This window comes from Malus sylvestris, chromosome 2, assembly GCF_916048215.2.
Source record: "Malus sylvestris chromosome 2, drMalSylv7.2, whole genome shotgun sequence".
NCBI lineage: Eukaryota > Viridiplantae > Streptophyta > Magnoliopsida > Rosales > Rosaceae > Malus > Malus sylvestris.
The window spans coordinates 9,456,914-9,464,554 of record NC_062261.1 but is presented as its reverse complement, the minus strand read 5'-3'; positions in this window follow the sequence as shown (position 1 = coordinate 9,464,554).

The following is a 7,641-nucleotide window of genomic DNA, read 5'->3' as shown; positions in this document are numbered from 1 at the left end:
AACATTTTGTGGGATGTTAATATAAAAAGCCAAACTGGATTTGTCACTTTTTTTTTTTCGTTTTCAATTTTTTTTGTTCTTCTCTCTCCTCCTTCTTCTTCTTCATCTTCTTCTTCTTCTCCTGGGCCGAAACTGGATTTGTCACTTTTTTTTTCTCGTTATTCTTCCCTCTCTCCTTATTCTTCTTCTTCTTGGGCCGAAACTGGGTATGAAATTTTTTTTTCTTTTTGTTTTTTGTTTTTTGTTTTTGTTTCTGGGTTGCAAGTAGAGGGAAAAGGGGACGAAGATGAAGATGGGGAGGAGACAGAGATGGTTCTTCTTCTTCTTCTTCTTGGGCCAAAACTGGGTTCGATTTTTTTTTTATGGGTTGCAGGTAGAGGGAAAAGGGGAAGAAGATGAAGATGGGGGAGGAGAGATGAGTGCGTGTTGGGTTGGGGGGGGGGACAAACTAGGTTGGCAGAGTGAGGGAGTGGCGAGAAAGGGGGGAGAGAGAGAGAGAGGAGAGAGAGGGTGGTGGAGGACGGGTGGGAAGGGGTTTTGGGTTGCAAAGAAGAGAGAGTGGCGAGAAAAGGGGGAGAGAGAAAGGCGAGAAAGGGGGGAGGGTGGTGAAGGACGGGTGGGAAGGGGTTTTGGGTTGCAGAGAAGAGAGAGTGGCGACAAAGGGGGAGAGAGAGAGAGGAGAGAGTGAGAGAGTGAGAGAGATTTAATATATATATATATATTATTATTATTATTATTATTAAAAATATATTTTATTATTTTTTAATCCAATTGGATTAGTGGGTGGGACACGTGTCGGGCCACGTCAACATTTAACAGAGAAATTAACAGAAAAACTGACGGAGGTATGATATTGTCACAAATTCGTAAGATGCGGTATGACATTGTTAATTTTAAAAGATGAGGTATGAAAGTGTCGTGACACCAATAGTTGAGGTAGTTTTTTGTACTTTACCCAAAAGTTTAAAACCAAGAGTTCGAAGATAGGGTTAAATGACGGTATTGTAGGACACTATTTTCCCTTAAGTAACTTTTGTTGATGCACAAAACCGGAGATCTTGGAACAACGTAAATCCGACCGTGAATCTGCATGAAAGTAAATAACACAAGATGTATCGTGGTTCACCTCAAGGTTTGGGCTACATCCACACTGATATTGTATTTATCTGAGAGGTGAGGGAGAGAACCTCTGAATATGAGAGGGGATGTGAAAGGGGTGAGAAGGCTTAAGAAATGGTCTCCTCTAATTGTGAGGGTGATGAGTCATTTTATAGACTAAGGGCTCATCACTTATTACATATTTGCCCCTTCCTTTATCACATAATTACATTTAAGTCCCCTGAGTATTTGTACGAGATCTAAATACGGAGGCCCTAAATATGGTATAAACAATAGTCCCCCAAGTCTTTAGTCAAGAGAGTATTTTGGCTGGAGACTTGAAATTTAGTCCATGCGTGGGCCGAAGTAACTAGATGTCGTCTAGGACTGATACTCGATATGAGGAGGTGTCCAATCCGAAATGATGCTCAACTATCACATGTTGCGAGGCTGCTCAGCTTGTGGCTTATGTTGCCTTGGTTGGCTCGGCTTGTGGCATTGAAGGTAAGGGAGTCCCTTTTATAGAATAAGGGCTCGCTCTTCAATACATAAATGATGGGCTAGAGTTGATGCTCGCGGCGAGGCGGTTGCTCAGTAGGCTACGATGCTCTCTAATGGTGGTGATGGAGTCCCTTTTATAGAATAAGGGCTCGCTCCTCAATACATAAGTGATGGGTTAGGAGTGATGCTCGCGGCGAAGCAGTTGCTCAGCTGGCGGCGTTGCTCTCTAATGAAGGTGAGGGAGTCTCTTTTATAGAATTAGGGCTCACTCCTCAATACATAAGTGATGGCTAGGAGTGATGCTCGCGGTGAGGCGGTTGCTCAACTGGCGGTGTTACTCTTTAATGAAAGTGAGTGAGTCCCTTTTATAAAATAAGGGCTCGCTCATCAGTACATGAATAATGGGTGCTCTCTAATGAAAGTGAGGGAGTCATTTTTATAGAATAAGGGCTCGCTCATTAATACATAAATAATGGGCTAAGTCCCCCAAGTATTTTTCATGAGAGCCAGTTAAGGCCCAATATATGGTACATAATGTAGTCCCCCAAGTCTTCGATCAATAGAGTATGTTGGCTGAAGACTTCAAATTGAATCCATGTATGGGCCGAAGTGGCGGTTGTTCGGAGGCGGTATTTGTATACCCTGCACTGAAGCTTTGTAGGTGAAGCTTTGCAAGTGAAGCTTTGAAGCTAGAGCTCTGTAAATGAAGCTTTTGAAGCTGGAGCTTTTGTAAATGAAGCTTTTGAAGCTAGAGCTCTATAAATAAAGCTTTTGAAGCTAGAGCTCTGTAAATAAAGCTTTTGAAGCTGATTAACATGAGTGATGCTCATGGATTTTGTCCTGAGTGATGCTCATGAATGTTGACATGAGTGATGCTCATGAATGTTGACATGAATGATGGTCATGAATGTTTATGTATGATTGTCATGAGTGATGCTCATGAATGTTTATGTATGAATGACATGAGTAATGCTCATGTATAATTTGGAGTACTGGGCGTACTTTTGATCACCTGATTGGTGGCATGAAGGAGAGTACGGGTTGTACATTTCATCACCTGGTTGGTGGCATGAATGGCTAGTTGCAAAATGATATTAGAGTACGGGTTGTACATTTCATCATCTGGTTGGTGGTAATAGCGGCAGGTTGTCGAATAATTTTGGAGTACTGGGCGTACTTTTGATCACTTGGTTGGTGGTAATAGCGGCAGGTTGTCGAATAATTTTGGAGTACTGAGCGTACTTTTGATCACCTGGTTGGTGCTAATAGCGGCAGGTTGCCGAATAATTTTGGAGTACTGGACGTACTTTTGGTCACTTGGTTTGTGATAATAGAAGGTCTGGCTCTTTTGGGCATATGGGCCTTTGCTCTCCACACAACATTCCAGCCCATTTATTTTGGGCTTTGCCGTTTTTTTTTTTTTATTATTTTTTTATTACCCTCTGATGGAGTTTATACAGATGTCTTCGAAAGATAAGAAAAATAAATCACATTATACAAAAACAAGAAAAGCAAATCACATCATTATGGTAGGGTGTTTATTCCTTACTTTTGCTTTCTCTTTTGCTTTCTCCTTTCTTTTCTGCTTTGCTTTTGTTTCTGTTTCCAACTGTGTTTCTTTGCTCAAGTAGACATATCCTCTGGGCCTTCAGAAAGTGATTTCACATGGCTACCACCCTATAAAGAAGATGTTTCTTGAAGCAGGAAAGCAAGAATGGTGAAGCTGATCAGCTTGGTTATAGATCCAATAACTGAGAAGCACAAAAATGCTCATTTCTTTGTATCCTGCTTTATCGAGGTGTGTGGCTGCTCTGCTTGTGCGTAGATCGAGCTGACGTTCAACATACGTTACTGCCATGGCCCAACTCAGACATTGAAAAACATCCCTTGATTGCATAGTTCTCAGTATCACTCAGCCACTTGCCGTGATGGTGCTTTGTGCCGAAAAGCTGAATGGCACCGCCCCACAAAAAGAAATGGACACCAAGCTTGACAGCAAGTGAATGATTAAAAATCTCGATAACCTCGAAAAACGTAAACTTTGGAGTTGAAAAACGCAAAAGTCCCACCTGTCTGCATGTACGCCATATAATTGCATGTTGTTCGGATGTGGGCACATGCAAGCTTTGCATAGTTGCAGCAGATAATTGCAGTGGAGATAATATATATAAAAGGTGAATGCATGGTTGGAGTTCGTGGATGACCCGTTGGTGGTGTCCATGCCACTGCTAATGGATGATTGCCTTTGCCTGTTTTTGATGATGGTGTCTCTTTCTTTTTGAGTTGGTGGTCGACACATTAATTCGTCAGATAAAAAAAAATCAACTTGGGATTGATTGTATGATCCGAAAGCTACGATGTTTAAGCTGTGTGAAGCTTGGCGACATGAACTGGATCAGAGAATCTGGGAGTTGAGGAGCTCTGAGCAGGAGTTTGTGCTGGATTGGCAACTATAGTCGGTTGCAGAGCATAGAGTGTGGAACAGCATGAGTTAGCAACACATAAATAAGTACAGTGTTGTATGTGCTCAGGTTGCAGAATGATTACAGTTGCCGTGAGCCCCTTCCTCCACTTCTTCTACTACAGTATCATTGAATGTCTGCAGATGCGCCTTCACTGTATCAAATGTTTACATACTAATAAACAAAATAATCACCTTGATAGCGCTAATGCCATGTAACCCAACACGCATTGCTTATCGCACACTATTCAGTTATCGTGACAGTATGCATGTGCTGCCTACTAAGCGTGCCTGTGTTAACTGTTGATGCACTTATCATTGCCATTGTTCTCATCCAAACGCGCATGCCACATGCTTGCCGCACCTATCATGTATTACACCACACTGTACTGAGCAAGCTGTAATGTGTATGCACATGTTAGATGTTGCTGTAGCAGTGCTTAATGATACTTGGCGCTAGAATGAGGGCTATGCATGAATTTCAGCACTAACATTGGTACACAGAGCAGGTGCAAAAGTGCAGACAGAAGAAGGGTGGCGTAGATCTGGTATTTGAGTCGGGTTAACCCGTTGGATAGGTCAGACTCGGACGGATTGAGAGGATATATGCTGCATCTACTTCATATATGCAGATTAGAGATGTGGTGTAGATCCGGTATTTGAGTCGAGTTGACCCGTTAGATGGGTCAAACTCGGACGGAGAGAGAGGATATATGCTGCACCTGCTTCATATATGCAGATCAGAGATGTGGCGTAGATCCGGTATTTGAGTCGGGTTGACCCGTTGGATGGGTTAGACTCGGACGGAGGGAGAGGATAAATGCTGCACCTGCTTCATATATGCAAATCAGAGATGTATTAAAGACCGGTTCCGCTTGGATCGTCTTCGAGTTGGGTTTCTTGACTCGGTCTCACTTTCCCTGTCTTGAATCACCAACCCAGCATCGACAAAAGAAAACTCAAGATCTGCAAGCCAGAAACTCCTCTTTGGGGTCTCTCTCAGCCCATAAATCAAACCATTTTCCTCTCCGTCTTCTTGTTGTAAATGCTGCTCTTCTTTTTCTGGTTCTTCACCGGAGGAGGAAGACGAAGACGAGTTGGACTCAGTGAGTTGGTGGGTTTTTTGTGGAAAAGGAAAAGTTGCGAGGTGAGGAACTCGACTGGTGAAGGAGGAAGACGACAAAGGGGCGTCTTTGGTGATGGATGTGTTACCAACTTGGTGTTCTTCTGATGGAGAATATATTGAGTGCCTATCTCCAGTCCAAGATCGATCGTTAAGAATTTGGGGGCCGATATGCCCACATGCAATGGCGATCATAGGCCCACATGCAATGGTGATCAGATCGCCAGGAGGGTAAACAGGCGGCAAGTAGCCTGAGGATCATGTGTAGAAACATGGATGACAAGTAAGGGATGTTCTTCATGAGAGAGAGAGAGATATAGAGGTTTAATTCCCTGGGTTTCCTAAATACGAACCCAAAACCCAAAAAGCAATGACCTTTATCTTCCCTATGAGCTTGTGAGGAGTGTTTGAGATTTGGATCTTTTCTGTTTCTGGGTTTTTGTGATTTTGCAGATTCACGGCAGAGGTGAAAAAATGAGAGAGAACCGACACAGCTTTTTGTACTGATTCCCACAAACGGCGCCAAATGTTGATGCACAAAACCGAAGGTCTTAGAACAACGTAAATCCGACCGTGAATCTGCATGAAAGTAAATAACACAAGATGTATCGTGGTTCACCCCAAGGTTTAGGCTACATCCACACTGATATTGTATTTATCTGAGAGGTGAGGGAGAGAACCTCTGAATATGAGAGGGGATGTGAGAAGGGTGAGAAGGCTTAAGAAATGGCATCCTCTAATTGTGAGGGTGAGGAGCCCTTTTATAGAATAAGGGCTCCTCACTTATTACATATTTGCCCATTCCTTTATCACATAATTACATTTAAGTCCCCTGAGTATTTGTACAAGATCTAAATACGGAGGCCCTAAATATGGTATAAACAACTTTAATTAAGGACTTTGACCCCAGCTAGGTTACATTTACAAAGCTTTATTCCGAATCATTTCAACCTACCAACTAAATAAGAAACATGATGACAGTTGACAAAACTAAAAGATCGTTGGGAGAATCCCACTATGCAATTCTAGGAGGAAATTTCTAAGATCTTACATGTCCAGTAAAATTGTCCTCAGTTTTTAACCCTCACTCACTCAGATTATCTCGACACTTGGTTGCAGAGACATCCAAAGTATAAAAATTGAATCCTCGTCGCTAACGTCATCTTTTTAGTCTGTTGAAAGAGGTTTTGAGTTCAAATTTTACGAATCTTAGACAGTGGGGAGCCAAAATTTCATGCGAGGAGGGACCTTTCACAAATGCAAAAAAAATATGACAAATAACAGTTACAAAACTACTAATCAAAACACCATTATAAAACATGCATCTATAATATTTTATATTTTCAATAATCATAATTGTCTCTCACGAATTTTCATATTTTAAAACCGTAGCATGATAACCTCTTATCTATACTATTAAATTTAATAAGAAGAATTAATCAAAAGGTCCAAACTCTAACACTTAAGTAAGATGTAAGATAGACGAGAAACAATAAAAAGGTTATAGAAATTAAGATAGATTTTACAAATAGTATTGTTTTTGTTGAATTAATTTGAATTATATATGAAAATAGATATGAAATTTCAAGAAATGAGAAGAATAATAGCTTTTTAGTCTTGGACTCTTGCTCCTGGGTTGCACTGTGAAAGAAAGACTAGAGAAGTTTTTCGTTTTAATTAAAAGTAAACGGGTTTAATGTTTAGAGGTTTTTTGTTTTATCAAAATGTTAAAGGTTATTGATTTTATATCCAATAAATAAATGTTAAATTAGTGTTGGGATGGAATCAAATATGGGAGTTGGAGTTTTAAATAGGAGATGGTTTATAATGTGTTTTGTATTATTGACTAATAGGAGAAGGGTAGTAAAGAAGAATAATGAAAGATGTTTATAGGGGAAGACTTACAAAAAAAATGTGAGGATAGGCCTAGGCCTATCCTATTCTCTTCTTCCCTCGGCCCCTGATCTCAGATGTTAAATTATAGATAAAAAGACATCAAGTGATCAAATCTGCAACCGATGTCCTATGTTCGATTCTTCATTCTCTCTTATCGACAATATCTAAACAAAAGCATCTTTAATTTGGTGCTAAACCTTTTACTCACTCAGATTATCTTCCATTTGGTGAATTTCATTGGTAAACATCCAAAGTATTAAAATTGAATCTACTAAATCCAGTTGATGGATGTAGCATGAGTTTAACACTATGTTTTGATGAAGAAATTTAAGATTACTAAAGAATTTTAAAATGACGGGATTTTATTTTCTAGAATTTGTAAATTTTCTTATTTTGTTAACCTAAAAGAACAAAGAAATTGAATACATAATTTGTTATTTTTAAACTCTCAATCATAGAAATTGGGAAATGACACTTATTTACATAGAATTTAAACTTGGGAATTTGAGGTTCCAAATTCCAAGTTTTTTCTTCCACGCAGAAATTATAAATTTCTATGTTT